Source organism: Hyaena hyaena, unplaced genomic scaffold (assembly GCF_003009895.1).
Source record: "Hyaena hyaena isolate Hyena2069 unplaced genomic scaffold, ASM300989v1 scaffold_248, whole genome shotgun sequence".
In the NCBI taxonomy this organism is placed as follows: domain Eukaryota; kingdom Metazoa; phylum Chordata; class Mammalia; order Carnivora; family Hyaenidae; genus Hyaena; species Hyaena hyaena.
This window is the reverse complement of record NW_024080881.1, coordinates 2,349,948-2,368,480: the sequence shown is the minus strand read 5'-3', so window position 1 is coordinate 2,368,480 and position 18,533 is coordinate 2,349,948. Positions and strand designations below refer to the sequence as shown.

Sequence of the window (18,533 nt, the reverse complement as noted above, 5' to 3'; positions counted from 1 at the left end):
GAGGAGCAGCGCTTGCTTCGAGAAGGGACTGGAGCACCGTCACTCTCCTCCCCACAACCGCCGAGGCAGAGCTCCCGCCTGAGGCACTGGGTCACGCCACGCCCATCCCTGCCTGAGAGGTGCCCTCCTCCATTTTTTTTTTCTTCCCCTTTTTTTTTTCCTTTTTTTTTTCTTTTTTTTCCCTTTTTTACTCTTTCTTTTTTTCGTCTTTTTCTCTTTTCTCTCTTTTTTCCCCCAGAACACTGACCTGATTAACTCTGGTCGCCAGCTTGCTTAAACGATCACGAGTCCATTGTGTAAATGTAAATTCTACACCTACTGACATTTTCAGCTATTTCTCACAGGAGTAATTAGACTACATAGTTTCTCTGGATAATTCCAGCACCCTTCTTTCACCTATCCAACCATATTCTACCCTTTACCTCTTTGAAAAAAGCTTCTTATCCCTTCTGCCTGTTCATTCTATTTCCAATTGCGTCTCATCCCGCCCTGCTTTCTCTGTTTCTCTATGCTCCTCAACCAGCACTGCATACACACGGCTATTTAACTGTAGCTGGGAAATCTGGTTATATGCTTTAAACCGTTCTTTGTCCATCGGTTTTCTTCTTTTTTCCTTTTCTTTTCCCCTTTTTGACCCTTTTATGTATTTTATACTCCCTATTATTCGCCCTCCCTCCTCCATCTTTTCTCTTAACTTTTTCGTTTTCCCTCCCGCTTTGCATGTTAGTTGAATTAGCCTGTGCGTTTGTGTGCTCCTGCTCCCTGTGTGTTTGTCTGTCTGTTTTCTTTTCCAGGGCTACCTCAAGAAACAAGCTAGAGTGCACAAGGTGGAGAGTCCCAAATATCACTACGAATAGGAAAATAAAATAACCAAGGTCCCAACAAGAGAGACCAGGGGATACCATTCAAAAAACACTCTCTGAAAGGGTAGGCCCTGGAAAGTCAAAGAGCCTTCTTGGATATAGCAGTGCTCATAGAAACAGAGAGAATAATAGGTCTTTAAAACCAACAAGAGCCGGAAAGCTAACTAAAATGACGAAACGAAAGACCTCTCCTCCAAAGAAACTCCAAGAAGAAATGACAGCTAATGAACTGCTCAAAACAGATATCAGCAGCATCACTGAACAAGATTTTAGAATAATAATGGTAAAATTAATAGCTGGGCTTGAAAAAAACATAGGGGACATCAAAGAAACTATGGCTACAGACAGAATGGAAAATAAAAATAGGCATGAAGAATTAAAAAATGCGATAAATGAGATCCATAATAAATTAGAGGCCTCCAATGCACGGATTGAAGAGGCAGAAAGGAGAATAAGTGATTTAGAAGACACCATTATAGAAAAACAAGAAGCTGACAAAAAAAGAGACAAACTGATCCAGGAACAGGAAAGAAGAATTCGAGAGCTCAGCGATACGGTCAAACGCAACAATATCCGTATCATAGGAATCCCAGAAGAGGAAGAGAGAGGGAAAGGTGCTGAAGGAGTCCTGGAACAAATTATAGCAGAGAACTTCCCCGACCTGGGGAAGGAAGTAAATGTGGAAGTACAAGAGGCTCAGAGGACTCCCCTCAGACGTAACCTGAATCGATCTTCTGCACGACATATCATAGTGAAAATGGCCAAATACAAGGACAAAGAGAGAATTTTGAAAGCAGCTAGGGAGAAAAGGGCCCTAACATACAAAGGGAAACCTATCAGAGTGGTGACAGACCTATCTACTGAAACTTGGCAGGCTAGAAAGGAATGGCAGGAAATCTTCAATGTGATGAACAGTAAAAATATGCAGCCAAGAATCCTCTATCCAGCAAGCCTGTCATTCAAAATAGAAGGAGAGATAAAAACCTTTCCAAATAAACAGAAATTGAAAGAATTTGTCACCACGAAGCCAGCCCTACAAGAAATCCTGAGGGGGATGCTCTGAAGGAAAGGTTGCAAGGAACAAAGATACCAGAGACACCACCACAAACATGAACCCTACAAAAGATACAAAGACTCTAAACCCACATATTTCAATAATAACACTGAATGTAAATGGGCTGAATGCTCCAATCAAAAGACATAGGGTAGCAGAATGGATTAAAAAACAAAATCCATCAATATGCTGTCTACAAGAAACTCATTTTAGACGGGAAGATACCTTCAGATTAAAAGTAAGGGGATGGAGAAATATATATCATGCTACAGGAAATCAAAAGAAAGCCGGAGTAGCGATACTTATATCAGACAAACTGGACTTTAAATTAAAGACAATCACAAGAGATGAAGAAGGGCACTACATAATAATTACAGGGTCCATCCATCAGGAAGAACTAACAATCATAAATGTCTACGCACCGAATATGGGAGCACCTAAATATCTAAAACAATTAATCACAAACAGAAACAAGCTTATAGATAAGAATGTGCTAATAGCAGGGGACTTTAATACTCCGCTTACAGCAATGGATAGGTCAACCAGACAGAAAATCACTAAAGAAATAATGGACTTGAAAGACACATTGGACCAGATGGATCTGACGGATATATTTAGAACTTTACATCCTGAGGCCAGGGAATTTACTTTCTTCTCAAGTGCGCATGGCACATTCTCCAAGATAGATCACATACTGGGACATAAAGCAGCCCTCAATAAATATAAAAGAATAGAGATCATACCATGCACACTGTCAGATCACAATGCTTTGAAACTTGAAATCAATTACAGGAAGAAGTCTGGAAAACCGCCAAAAACATGGAGGTTAAAGAACACCCTTCTAAAGAATGAATGGGCCAATCAGGCAATTAGAGAGGAAATTAAAAAATATATGGAAACAAATGAAAATGAAAACACAACAATTCAAAATCTATGGGATGCGGCCAAGGCAGTCCTAAGAGGAAAGTACATTGCTCTCCAGGCCTATTTCAAGAGATTAGAAAAAGCACAAGTCCAAAATCTAACAGCTCACCTAAAGGAGCTAGAGGCAGAGCAACAAGAACGCCCTAAACCCAGTAGAAGAAGAGAAATAGTAAAAATTAGAGCAGAAATAAACAACATAGAGACCAAAGAAACAATTGAACAGATCAATGAAACCAAGAGTTGGTTTTTTGAAAAAGTAAACAAAATTGACAAACCTCTAGCCAGGCTTATCAAAAAGAAAAGAGAGAGCACCCAAATAGACAAAATTATGAATGAAAATGGACTTATTACAACCAACCCCTCAGAAATACAAGCAATTATCAGGGAATACTATGAAAAATTATATGCCAACAAATTGGACAACTTAGAAGAAATGGACAAATTCCTAAACACACACTCACTACCAAAATTCACACGGGAAGAAATAGAAAACCTGAACAGACCCATAACGAGTGAAGAAATCGAATCAGTGATCAAAAATCTCCCAACAAATAAGAGCCCTGGACCTGATGGTTTCCCTGGGGAATTCTACCAGACATTTAAAACAGAATTAATCCCAATTCTTCTCAAGCTATTCCAAAAAATAGAAGTCGAAGGAAAACTCCCGGACTCATTTTATGAAGCCAGCATCACTCTGATTCCCAAGCCAGACAGAGATCCAGCAAAAAAAGAGAACTATAGGCCAATATCCTTGATGAATACGGATGCAAAAATTCTCAACAAGATCCTTGCAAATCGAATCCAGCAGCATATCAAAAGAATCATCCACCAAGATCAAGTGGGATTCATTCCTGGGTTACAGGGCTGGTTCAACATTCGCAAATCAATCAATGTGATCCATCATATCAATAAAAGAAAAGATAAAAACCATATGATCCTGTCAATAGATGCAGAAAAAGCATTTGACAAAATACAGCATCCCTTCTTAATAAAGACTCTCGAGAAAGTTGGGATAGAAGGAACCTACTTAAACATCATCAAAGCCATCTATGAGAAGCCTTCAGCTAACATCATCCTCAACGGGGAAAAACTGAGAGCTTTCCCCCTGAGATCAGGAACACGACAGGGATGTCCACTCTCACCACTGTTGTTTAACATAGTGCTGGAAGTCCTAGCATCAGCCATCAGACAACAAAAGGAAATCAAAGGCATCAGAATTGGCAAAGAGGAAGTCAAACTTTCACTCTTCGCAGATGACATGATACTCTACATAGAAAACCCGACAGACTCCACCAGAAGCCTACTAGAACTGATCCAAGAATTCAGCCAAGTTGCAGGGTACAAAATCAACGTACAGAAATCGGTTGCATTTTTATACACCAATAATGAAGCAACAGAAAGAGAAATCAAGAAACTGATCCCATTCACAATTGCACAAAAAACCATAAAATACCTCGGAATAAACCTAACCAAGGATACAAGAGATCTGTATGATGAAAACTATAGAAAACTTATGAAGGAAATTGAAGAAGACACAAAGAAATGGAAAAACATTCCATGCTCATGGATAGGAAGAATAAATATAGTTAAGATGTCATTACTACCTAAAGCACTCTACACATTCAATGCAATTCCAATCAAAATTGCACCAGCATACTTCTCAAAACTAGAACAAACTATCCAAAAATTTGTATGGAACCACAAAAGACCCCGAATAGCCAAAGTAATACTGAAAAATAAAACCAAAACGGGAGGTATCACCATCCCAGACTTCAGCCTCTACTACAAAGCTGTCATCCTCAAGACAGTATGGTATTGGCACAAAAACAGACACATAGACCAATGGAACAGAATTGAGAACTCAGAAGTGGACCCAAAAGTATACAGCCAACTGATCTTTGACAAAGCAGGAAAGAATATCCAATGGAAAAAAGACAGCCTTTTTAACAGATGGTGTTGGGAGAACTGGACAGCAACATGCAGAAGAATGAAACTAGATCATTTTCTCACACCATGCACAAAAATCAACTCAAAATGGATAAAGGACCTGAACGTGAGACAGGAAACTATCAACACCCTAGAGGAGAAAGCAGGAAACAACCTCCTTGACCTCCACCGCAGCAACTTCTTACTTGACACATCCCCAAAAGCAAGGGAATCAAGAGCAAAAATAAACTGTTGGGACCTCATCAAGATTAAAAGCTTCTGCACAGCCAAGGAAACAACCCAGAAAATTAATAGGCAACCAACGGAATGGGAAAAGATAGTTGCAAATGACATATCAGATAAAGGGTTAATATCCAGAATCTATAAGGAACTCACCAAACTACACGCCCGAAAAACAAACAACCCAGTGAAGAAATGGGCAGAAGACATGAACAGACACTTCTCCAAAGAGGACATCCAGATGGCCAACAGACACATGAAACGATGCTCAGCATCCCTCCTCATCAGGGAAATACAAATCAAAACCACACTGAGATACCACCTCACGCCAGTCAGAGTGGCTAAAATGAGCAAATCAGAGAACTCTAGATGCTGGCGAGGATGTGGAGAAACGGGCACCCTCCTACACTGTTGGTGGGAATGTAAACTGGTACAGCCCCTCTGGAAAACAGTGTGGAGGTTCCTCAGGAAACTAACAATAGAACTCCCTTATGACCCAGCAATAGCACTGCTAGGAATTTACCCAAGGGATACAGAAATGCTGAGGCATAGGAGCACATGTACCCCAATGTTCATAGCAGCACTCTCCACAATAGCTAAAACATGGAAAGAGCCTAAGTGTCCATCAACAGATGAATGGATCAAGAAGATGTGGTTTATCTATACCATGGAATACTACATGGCAATGAGAAACAATGAAATCTGGCCATGTGTAGCAACATGGATGGACCTTGAGGGTGTTATGCTGAGCGAAATAAGTCAGGCAGAGAAGGACAAATATCATATGTTTGCACGTATAGGAGGATTAGGAGGAACTTGACGGAGGAACAAGGGGGAGAAGAAGGGCGGAAATGGTGGGGGAAAGGGAGAGAGGCAAACCATGAGAGACTCTTGAATGCTGACAAAAACTGAGGACTGATGGATGTGGGGGGGGGGGGGATGGGCATGGAGGAGGGCACTTTGGGGATGAGCACTGAGTGTTATGTAGAAACTAATTTGACAATAAACTATTTGTAAAAAAAAATAATAATAAATAAATAAATAAATAAATACAAAAAAATATTTTAAAAAATTTAATAAGCAGAGCGCCTGGGTGGCTTAGCTGGTTAAGTATCCAACTTAACTTGATTTTGGCTCAGGTCATGATCTCATGGTTTTGAGCTCGAGCCCCAAGCTGGGCTCCACGCTGGGCAGTGGAGCCTCCGTAAGATTATTCTCTCTCTCTCCACCCCTCTTGCGCTCATGCCCATGTGTGCTCTCTCTCTTTCAAAAAAAAAAGTAAAGAAAAATAATAAATAATTAAAAATTAATAACCTTTGGAAACCTCTGGGGAAGAAGGCAGAATAGGAGGAGCCTAGGCTTACCCTGTCCCACAGATACACCTAGATAACACCCACATCAGTGTAAATAACCCAGAAAATGACCCAAACACTGGCAGCACAGGCAGATAAATGTAGAGAAAAGGCCACATCAAATAGGATAGGAAGGGCAGAAACACAGTGAGGAGCCAAAATGACCCACAGCACTGTCCACAGGAGGGAGGAACGTCAAGGCATGGAGAGTGGAGAGGAGCAGACCCCACATCAGGCACCCCAGTCACAGAGGACCCAAACTGGTAAGACAAATCCTCATAACATTTGGGTTTGAAAACTAGAAGGGCCTAACTTCACAAGTTCTTACAATTAGTGTGGGTTGACATCTGGCACTCTAAAAATCAGCAGTTGGGCTCTGGGAGAGCTGGAAGGGATAGGAAACTGAGTCCTCACCCTTAAAGAGACAGCACAACAACTAGCACTGCTGAGATACAACATGGAAGCAGCAGCTTGAAAAACACCTGGGGAATAAAAGAGGGAGACTTCTACAAAAATAAAAGAGCTGGCAGACACCATTTCCCTCCCCTACCTCCCACCCTAGATATAGAAACTCCTGCAAGAACCACTGCAGAGCAAACACTCTCCACCTAGCTTGCTAACAGTGTGACACCCCTCCCCCCCGCCCAGGATTCTCCTGCTGAAGCGCCCCCCCTCCATCCTAGCCTGGGCAGGAGTTTTCCCCAGTGGGTGCAGGGCCCCTCCTGCAGCAGACTGGCAGAAATTGCTGCCACCGTGGGGCCTGCGCTTGTGTTCTCCTGCAGACACACCCCCTCCAACAAAACATCCTTGGCAAGAGCCCATCTAGAGCTGTGCCACCAGCCTGGCAGTGTGCAATCAGCCCTCACAGGGGCCAGCACAACTCCAAAGTAACTCCTGCCCTGAGGTGAGGAGAATATAACCACACACCCCAGTCTGACTGTGGCCCTAGCACTGGGTTGGGGGAGACATCTGGTCAGACTGTAGGCCCCACCCACCAATGAAAGCTTCTCAGGGGACAACACAGGGAAAGTGCCCTACATTTTGGTGCTACCAGAGCTTTGGCAAAACCCTGGTCTGACTCAACTCAAACCCAAGGTGGCTCCACCATGGCCCACTAACGACACAGGGACCAAACCTTGCCCACAATAGGCAAAGAGAGCCATTGCAGAAGACCGGACTGAAGGCAAATGCAGCTCAGCCACAAAAGCAGGGCACATGCAACATATAGAAGACACTCCAGGTTCTGGTGAACAGCAGATATTGCACTGCAGGCCACTACAGGACCTCTTCTTCATAAAGCCACTAATTTCAAGACCAGGAGATATAGCTGACTTTCCTAACATATAGAAACAGTCACAAGGAGTAAGACAAAATGAGAAGACATAAGAATATGTCCCAAATTAAAAGGGAAAAAATCACAGGAAAAGAGCTACACAAAATGGAGATAAGTAATATGCCTGATAGAGAATTTAAAGTAATGATGATAAAGATACTCACTGGACTTGGGGGGAAAATAGGGAACTTCAGTGAGATTCTCAACAAAGAGAGAGGTGAAGAACTCAATAATTGAAACTAAAAATACATCAGAGGGACTAATTAGTAGACCAGAGGAAGCAGAAGAATGAATCAGTGACCTGAAGAAAGAGTAATAGAAAGCAATCAAGCTGAACAGAAGAGAGAAAAGAAATAATAAAAAATGAAAATAGGCTTAAGGGCACTCAGCAACACCATAAAGTATAATAACATTCACAATACAGGGGTCCTAGAAGGAGGAGAGAAAAGAAGGCAGAAAATTTATTTGAAGAAATGATAGCTGAAAACTTCTTGAATATGAGGAAGGAAACAGAAATCCGAGTCACAGAAAGCCCCCAACAAAATCAACCCAAGGAGGTCCATACCAAGATACATAGAAGAGGAAGGATGTCGCCATGATGTTTTATACTAAAGACTTCACCAAAAAACTACCAGAACTGATAAATCAATTCAGTAAGGTCACAAGATACAAAATCAATATACAAAAATCCTTTGCATTTCTATACACTAATAATGAAGTAACAGAAGGAGAAATTAAGAAAATACTCCCATTTACAATTACACTGAAAATAACACATAAGAATAACCTTAACCAAAGAGATGAAAAACTTGTACTCTGAAAACTATAAAACACTGATGACACAAACAAGTGGAAAGATATTCCATGCTCATGGATTGAGAGAACAAACACTGTTAAAATGTCCATATTACAAAAAGCAATCTACAGATTTAATGCAATCCTTATCAAAATACCATAGGCATTCTTCACAAAACTGGAATAATCCTAAAATTTGTATGGAACCACAAAAGACCCTGAATAGCCAAAGCAATCTTGAAAAAGTACAACAAACCTCCCAGACTTCGAGTTGTATTACAAAGCTGCAGTAATCAAAACGGTATCATACTGGCACAAAAATCAACAGATTTTTAGATCAACAGAACAGAATAGAGAACTCAGAAATAAACCCATGACTGGGGCACTTGGGTGGCTTAGTTGGTTAAGTGTCCAACTTCAGCTCAGGTCATATCTCATTGTCCATGAGTTCAAGCTCTACATCAGGCTCTGTGCTGACAGCTCAAAGCCTGGACCCTGTTTCAAATTCTGTCCCCCTCTCTCTCTGCCCCTCCCTTACTCATATTCATTCATATTCTCTCTCTCTCTTTCTCTCTCTCCCCCACCCCAAAAATAAAAAATTAAACTGCTATGATAAAAAAAAGAAATAAGCCCATGATTATATGGGGACATTTAATCTTCAACACAACAAAGAAAGCAAGAATATGCAATAGGAAAAAGACAGTCTCTTCAACAAATGGTGTTGGGAAAACTGGACAGCTACATGGGAAAGAATGAAAGTGGACCGCTTCCTTTCTCCATACATAAAAATAGACTCAAAATGAATTAAAGACCTAAATGTGAGACCTGAAACCATAAAAATCCTAGAAGAGAGCACATGCAGTAATTTCTCCGACATCAGCCTTAGCAACATTTTTCTAGATATGTCTCCGGAGGCAAGGGAAACAAAAGCAAAAATAAATTATTGGGACTACATCAAAATAAAAGTATGGTATTGGCACAAAAATAGACACATAGACCAATGGAATAGAATCGAAAACTCAGAGCTGGACCCAAAGGTATACAGCCAACTAATCTTCGACAAAGCAGGAAAGAATATTCAATGGAAAAAAGACAGCCTTTTTAACAGATAGTGTTGGGAGAACTGGACAGCAACATGCAGAAGAATGAAACTAGATCATTTTCTCACACCATACACAAAAATAAACTCAAAATGGATAAAGGACCTGAACGTGAGACAGGAAACTATCAACACCCTAGAGGAGAAAGCAGGAAACAACTTCCTTGACCTCCACCGCAGGAACTTCTTACCTGACACATCCCCAAAAGCAAGGGAATCAAGAGCAAAAATAAACGATTGGGACCTCATCAAGATTAAAAGCTTTTGCATAGCAAAGGAAACAACCCACAAAACTAATAGGCAACCAACGGAATGGGAAAAGATAGTTGCAAATGACATATCAGATAAAGGGTTAATATCCAGAATCTATAAGGAACTCACCAAACTCCACACCCGAAAAACAAACAACTCAGTGAAGAAATGGGCAGAAGATATGAACAGACACTTCTCCAAAGAGAACATCCAGATGGCCAACAGACACATGAAACGATGCTCAGCATCCCTCATCAGGGAAATACAAATCAAAACCACACTGAGATACCACCTCACGCCAGTCAGAGTGGCTAAAATGAGCAAATCAGAGAACTCTAGATGCTGGCGAGGATGTGGAGAAATGGGCACCCACCTACACTGTTGGTGGGAATGTAAACTGATACAGCCCCTCTGCAAAAGTGTGGAGGTTCCTCAGGAAACTAGCAATAAAACTCCCCTAGGACCCAGCAATAGCACTGCTAGGAATTTACCCAAGGGATACAGAAATGCTGAGGCATAGGAGCACATGTATCCCAATGTTCATAGCAGCACTCTCCACAATAGCTAAAACATGGAAAGAGCCTAAGTGTCCATCAACGGACGAATGGACCAAGAAGATGTGGTTTACCTATACAATGGAGTACTACATGGCAATGAGAAAGAATGAAATCTGGCCATGTGTAGCAACATGGATGGACCTTGAGGGTGTTATGCTGAGCGAAATAAGTCAGGCAGAGAAGGACAGATACCACATGTTTGCACGTATAGGAGGATTTGGAGGAACTTAACGGAGGACCATGGGAGAGAAGAAAGGGAGAAATGGTGGGGGAAAAGGAGAGAGGCAAACCATGAGAGACTCTTGAATGCTGAGAACAAAATGAGGACTGATGGGTGTGGGGCGGGGGGGGATGGGCATGGAGGAGGACACTTGTGGGGATGAGCACCGGGTGTTATATGGAAACCAACTTGACAATAAACTATTTGTAAAAAAATAAATAAATAAATAAAAATAAACTAGTTGAACTGAAAAATAAATAAATGAATAAATAAAATAAAAAGCTTCTGCATAGCAAAGGAGACAACAAAACTAAAAGACAACTACTGAATGGGAGAAGATATTTGCAAATGACAAATCTGATAAAGGGTCAGTTTCCAAAATATATAAAGAACTTACACAACTCAACACTCAAAAAACAAATACTCCAACTGAAAAATGGGCAGAAGACATGCACAGACATTTCTCCAAAGAAGGCATACATATGATTGGCAGACACATGAAAAGATGCTCAACATCAGTCATCATCAGGGAGACTCAAGTCAAAACTACAATGAGGTATCGCCACACACCTGTCAGAATGGCTAAAATGAAAAACACAAGAAGCAACAGTGTTGGAAGGATGTGGAGAAAAAGGAACACTTGTGCATTGCTGGTGGGGAATGCCAACTAATGCAGCCACTGTGGAAAACAGTACAGCAGTTCCTTAAAAAACTAAAGACAGAATTACCATATTATCCAGTAATTCCACTATTTACCAAAAGAATATGAAAACATTAATTCAAAAAGATATATGTACCCCTATGTTTATTACAGCATTATTTACAATAGCCAAGATATGGAAGCAACCTAAGTGTCCATATATAGATGAATGCATAAAGATGTGATATATTTTTTTCGCAACAGGTTTGCAGCCAGAACACAGGTGTCATGAAAACCATGGCTAAACCTAAACCAAAATGGGAAAGAAAAATACCCGTATCAACATCATCATCATTGGACATGTAGATTCAGGTAAGTCTACCACTACTGGTCATCTGACCTACAAATGTGGTAGGATCAACAACAACAACAACAACAACAACAACAACAAACTATTGAAAAATTTGAGAGGGAGGCTTCTGAAATGGGAAAGAGCTCCTTCAAGTATGCGCAGGTCTTGGATAAACTGAGAGCTGAATGTGAATGTGGTTTCACCACTGATATCTCCCTGTGGAAATTTGAGACCAGTAAGTATTATGTGACCATCACTGATGCCCCAGGATACAAAGACTTTATAAAAAAATATTATTATAGGCACGTCTCAGGCTGACTGTGCTGTCCTGATTGTTGCTGCTGGTTTTGGTAAATCTGAATCAGGTATTTCCAAGAATGGGCAGACTTCTGAGCATGACCTTCTGGGTTACACACTGGGTATAAAACAACCTATTGTTGGTGTTAACAAAATGGATTCTACTGAGCCACCCTACAGCCGAAAGAGATATGAGGATATTATTAAGGAAGTCAGAATCTACATTAAGAAAATTGGCTAAAGCCCCAACACAGTAGCATTTATGCCAATATCTGGTTGGAATGGTGAAAACATACTAGAGCCAAGTCTTAACACGCCTTGGTTCAAGGAATGGAAAGTCACCTATAAAGACAGCAAGGCCAGTAGAATCACATTACTTGAAGCTCTGGATTGCATTCTGCCACCAACTCGTCCAACTGATAAGCCCTTGCATCTTCCTCTCCAGATGTCTACAAAATTGATGGTATTGGTACTGTCCCTGTGCGTCGAATGGAGACTGGTATTCTTAAAGCTGACATGGTGGTCACCTTTGCTCCAGTCAATGTTACAATTGAAGTAAAGTCTATTCAAACGTACCATGAAGCTTTGAGTGAGGCTCTACCTAGGAACAATGCAGGCTTCAATGTCAAGAACATATCTGCCAAAGATGTTCATCACGGCAATGTGGCTGGTGATAACAAAAATGACCCACCAATGGAAGCAGCTGGCTTCATGGCTCGGTGATTATCCTGAACCATCTAGGCCAAATCAATGCTGGATATACACCTGTGCTGGACTGTCACACAGCTCACATTACTTGTAAGTCCACTGAGCCAAAGGAGAAGCTTGATCATCATTCTGGAAAAAAGCCAGAAAATGTTTCCAAAGTTCCTGAAATCTGGTGATGCTGCCATCATTGATACAGTTCCTGGCAAGTCTGTGTGTTGAAAGCTTCTCTGACTATCCTCCTCTGAGCTCTTTTGCTGTCTAACATGAGAAAATGACTGCTATGGGTGTTATCAAAGCAGTGGACGACAAGAAGGCAGCAGGAGCTGGTCACCAAATCTGTCCCAAAAGCTCAGAAGGCTAAATAAATATTATCCTCAATACCTGCTATCCCAGGCTTGTATCAGTGGTGAAGAACAGTCTTAGAACTGTTTGTGTCAATTGGCCATTTAATAGTAAAAGACTGGTTAATGGTAACAATGCACTATAAAACCTTCAGAAGGAAAAAAGGATGTTTTGTGGACCATTTGGGGTGTGTGTGTGTGGGTGTGTGTGTGGGTGTGTATGTGTGTGTGTGCACGCGCGTGGTAGTTTTAAGTTATTAGTTTTTAAAAATCAGTACTTCTTAATGGAAATGACCAAAAATCTGTCACAGAATTTTGAAATCCATTAAAACAGAAGCTTAATGAGAAACACACACACACACACACACACACACACACACACACACACACACACAGGAATAGTACTCAGCCATAAAAAAGAATGAAATCTTGTCATTTGCAACATGGATGAATCCAGATAGTATTATGCTAAGTGAAATAAGTCAGACTGAGAAAGACATAGAAATTCACTCATATGTGGAATTTAAGAAACAAAACAAATGAACAAAGAGAAAAAGATTCTTAAAGAAAAAAACAGGTTCTTTATAAATATAGAGAACAAAATGATGATTACCTGAGAGGAGGTGGATTGGGGGGGAATGGATGAAATAGGGGGAGGGGATTAAAAGTACACTTATCATGATGAGCACTACCTGAATAATATACAAAATTGCTGAATCACTAGACCGTCTATTTGAAATGAATAATAACACTATATGGTAATTATAATGGAATTAAAAAATTTGTAATGAATAACCTTTATTTTTTATAGCAGTTTTGAGGGAAAAGTTGAAGAAAAATACAAAGAATTCTTATACCCCTGTCCCCATACAAACACAATCTCTTCCACTATCAACTTCCAGTACCACAACGGTACATTTGTTATAATCAATGAAGTTAATGAACCAAGTGACACCTCACTGTCACCAGAAGCCCACAAGATTCACTTAGGATTCACTCCTAGCATTATCCATTCTATGGATTTTGACGAATGTAAAATGATATGTATCCATCATTATAGTATTACAAAGAATAGTTTCACTGCCCTGAAAATCTTCTGTGCTTTCCCTATTCAGCTCTCCTTCCCTTCAACCCATGGTAACCATGAATCCTTTTACAGTTTTCATAGTTTTGCCTTTTCCAAAATGTCATATACTTTGAATAAAGCACTTTGTAGCCTTTGTGGATAGGTTTCTATTACTTAGTAACATGCACTTAAGTTTCATCCATATATTTTTATGGCTTGATAGCTCATCTCTTTTTAGTGCTGAATAATATTCTATTGTCTAGATATATAGAATTTACTTACCTACTTACCTACTGAAGGATATCTTGTTGCTTCCAAATTTGGGTGATTTAGGAAGAAATCTGCTATATAAACATCCATATGCAGGCTTTTTATGTGGACATAAGTTTTGAATTCATTTGGGTAAATACCAAAGAGCATGACTGATTACTGGATCATATTGTAGGAGTATGTTTAATTTTGTAAGAAATTGCAAAACTGTCTTCCAAAGCGGCTGCAACAATGAATGAGAGTTCCAAGGTTCCAAATCTTTGCTAGCACTTGGTATTAGGGTTCTGGATTTTGGCTATTCTAACAGGTGTGCTGTGATATCTCATGGTTTTCATTTGCAATTCCCTAAATAACATATGATGTAGAGCATCTTTTCATGTGTTTTCTTGCCATCTGTTTATCTTTTTTGGTAAGATGCCTATACAGGTCTTCTGTCCATTTTTTCAAGTAGGTTGTTTTCTGACTGTTGAATTTTAAGAGTTCTTTGTATATTTTGGATAGAAGTCCTTTAGTCAAATGTGTCTTTTGCAAATATTATCTCCCAGTCTGTGGCTTGCCTTCTCATTCTCTTGGTGTTATCTTCTACAGAGCAAAACTTTTTAAATTTTAATAAGGCCTAGCTTATCAATTATTTCTTCCATGGATCATTCCTTTGTTGTTGTATGTAAAAAGTCATCTCTATACCTAAAGTCACCTACATTTTCTCCTACATTTTCTTCTAGGAGTTCTATAGTTTTGTGTTTTACATTTATGATCCATTTTGAGTTAATTTTTATAAAGGTGTACTACTAGATTTTTTTTTTTGCACGTTTTTGCACATAGATATCCAGTTGTTCCAGTATCATTTGTTGAAAAGACTATCTTTGCTCCACTGTAGTGCCTTTACTTCTTTGCCAAAGATCAGTTGACTATAGTTTATATGGGTTCTCTATTCTGGCTCTATTTCTGGTCTCCCTATTCAATTCCATTGATCTGTTTGTCTATTTTTTTCACCATCACTACACTGCCCTGATTACAGCAGCTTTATACTAAGCCCTGAAGTCAAGTAGTGTCAGTTCGCTGGCTTTGTTCTTCTCCTTTAATACTGAGTTGGCTATTCTGGGTCTTTGGTCTCTCCATATAAACTTTAGAATCCGTTTGTCAATATTCACAAAATAACTTGCTAGGATTATGACTGGGATTGCATTGGATCTATACATCAAGTTAGGAAGAACTGACATCTTCCCAATATTGAATCTTCCTACCCATGACATGGAACATCTCTTCCACTTATTTAGTTCTTTGATATCTTACATCAAAGCTTTATATATTTCCTCATATAGATCTTATACATTTTTTTACTTTACACTTAAGTATTTCATTTTGGCATTGATAAAGTAAACAGTAATATATTTTTAATTTAAACTGCCACTTATTCATTGCCGGCATATAAAAAAACCAATGGACTTTTGTACATTAACCTTATATCCTACACCCTTATCATAAATGCTTATTAGTCTCTCTATATTTTTTAACCAGTTTGTCAATTTCTACAAAAAGTCTGCTGATACTATGATTGTGTTGAATTCTGAGATCAACTTTGGAAGAATAGACATCTTAGCAATACTGAATCTTCCAATCTTCCAATAGTATCTCTCTCCATTTATTGTTTAATTTCTCTCAACAGTGTTCTATAGTTTTCAGCATAGAGAACTTATTTTTACACTAAACTTATCCCTAAGGGTGTTATGTTTCTTGACGCTATTATAAATGGAAAAATTTTTTAAAGTAAACCCTACACCCAACATGGGGCTTGAACTCACAACCCCTAGATCAAGGGAGCAAGAATTACATGCTCCACTGACTGAGCCAGCCCTGAAACTGTTTTTTAAATTTTATTTTCCACTTGTTTGCTAATAGCATATCAAAATAACTTTTGTTTATAGACTTTATATCCTGTGATCTTGCTAAATACATGTATTTCTTCTACTACTTATTCTGCAGATTCCGTACAATTTTGTACATAAGTAATCATTTCATTTGTAAATAAACAGTTTTACTTATGCCTTCCCAACTTCTATGCCTGTTATTTTTCTCGCTTTATTACATTAACCAGGACCTCTACTATGATTTAAGTTTATTTATTTATTTTGAGAGGGAGAGCCCGAGCAGGGGGAGGGGCAGAGAGAGAGGAGAGAAAGAATCCCAAGCAGGCTCCACACTGTCAGTGCAAGCCTGTTGGGGGGCTCTATCTCACAAACTGTGAGACCAGGACCTGAGGAAAATCAGGAATCAGACACAACCAACGGAGTCACCCAGTCACCCCAGACTTTTTAACTGATACTTCCAAAGACTTCTTATAAAATAAGAAAATACTTATCAAAGTGAAACATATAAGATACACCATACAAAATGATATTTATGTAAATATACAGGTACATGAAAGAAGACTTTAAGGGAAAATATTTAAAGTTTAATTATCTCTACAGGTATAGGTAATATTTTTTCTTTCATTATTTTTATATCATGAATATAAAATATTTCATAAATAAGAAAAAATTAATTTAAAAAAGTTTACTTTGAGAGAGTGCACGCACAATCTGGGGAGGGGCCTGATGCAGGGCTCAAACTCATGAATTGTGAGATCATGACCTGAGCCAAAACCAAGAGACAGATGCTTAACTGACCCAGACACCCTGAAAAAAATAATTTTTAAATACCCAAAGAGTAATTAAATACTAAAGAACTTGGATTTATCAAATAAATATAAACAAGTCTAGAATACCTTAAAAAATAAAATCCCTGTCAACTATTAGTCCATACAATTTACATTCTATGTCTGATAACTAATATGTACAGAAATTATTCTGGGGCACCTGGGTGGTAAGTCTCTTGATTTCGTCTCAGGTCACCCAGGGTTGTGGAATCAAGTCCTGCATCAGGCTCTGCACTGAACATGGAGCCTGCTTAACATTCTCTCTCTTTCACTCTCTGTCCCTCTCACCTACTCATGCTCTCTCTCTAGAAAAAATAAGTAAATAAAAATAAATTTTAAAAAAAAGAAATTATTCCTTTTTGAGAATAAAAGGTATGGAGAAATAAAAGTGGGATTTTTTTCTTGTTACGATTGTTTCAATAAATAAAGTGCATTGATGCCATTTAGTTTTTTATTAGCTTCCCCAAAACAAGTGATATATAATCAAGAAATCCTTTCAGAAAGTTTGGAGCAAAACAAAGAAAAACTATTTAGAACACAACCTGACTATTCAGAGTAAAACTAAATGTAATTATTATTAATAATGGGTGATATTTAAATATCTCCTATGTATTGGGCACTGTACTAACACTTTATAATATTACCTAAATTCATGTGACTCTTGGAGATAGGAATTCTATTACTGTCCCCATTTTTACAACTGAGAAAACTGGTTTACAAATGTCACACACATCACATGTAAAAGTAAGGATTCTAACATAGAGCTGACTAACTCTAAAGTCTGTGCTTTTAATCACTATACATACCTATTTAGTGTAAAATAAATTCTGTTAATAAAAGTAACACAGTATAGACACTCAGTTTTTATTATTTTAATATCTTTGGGAAAGAACATCATCATACAAATAGCTGCTGTTTAAAGAAACTTTTTTCATGTTTATTTATTTAGTTTGAGAAAGAGACAGTGTGAGCAAGGGGAGGGGCAGATGGAAAAGAGAGAGAAAATCCCAAGCAGGCTCCATGCCATCATCACGGAGCCTGATAAGGGCCTCAATCTCACAAACCATGAGATCATGACCTGACCCAAAATCAAGAGTCAGATTCTTAACTAACTGAGTCACCAAGATGTCCTGTTTATTTTTTAAAAATATTTTTTAATGTTTTTTATTTATTTATGAGAGAAAGAGAGAGAAAGAGACAGCATGAGCAGGGGAGGGTCAGAGAGAGAGGGAGACACAGAATCTGAAACAGGCTCCAGGCTCTGAGCTAGCTGTCAGCACAGAACCCGATGCGGAATTTGAACCCATAAACCGTGAGATCATGACCTGAGCTGAAGTCAGACGCTTAACCGACCAGGCCACCCAGGCGCCCCCAAGATGTCCTGTTTAAAGAACATTTTTAAATAACATTCTAGTTCTTCAAGAATTTCCAGTGATACTCTTGTATCAGTAGAGTATTAGAAGAAAATAAGATTCAGGAATTATTACATTAGACTTATCATTCCATAGCCAACTGTGGATCTTGACACAAAATGGCATTATAATAATGA

The 18,533-nt window shown here is 39.0% G+C and overlaps 1 pseudogene; it reads left to right on the top strand.

The window, feature by feature from the left end:
- Positions 1-11,572: 11,572 nt before the first annotated feature.
- Positions 11,573-12,977, top strand: LOC120240217 (annotated as a pseudogene).
- Positions 12,978-18,533: the final 5,556 nt, after the last annotated feature.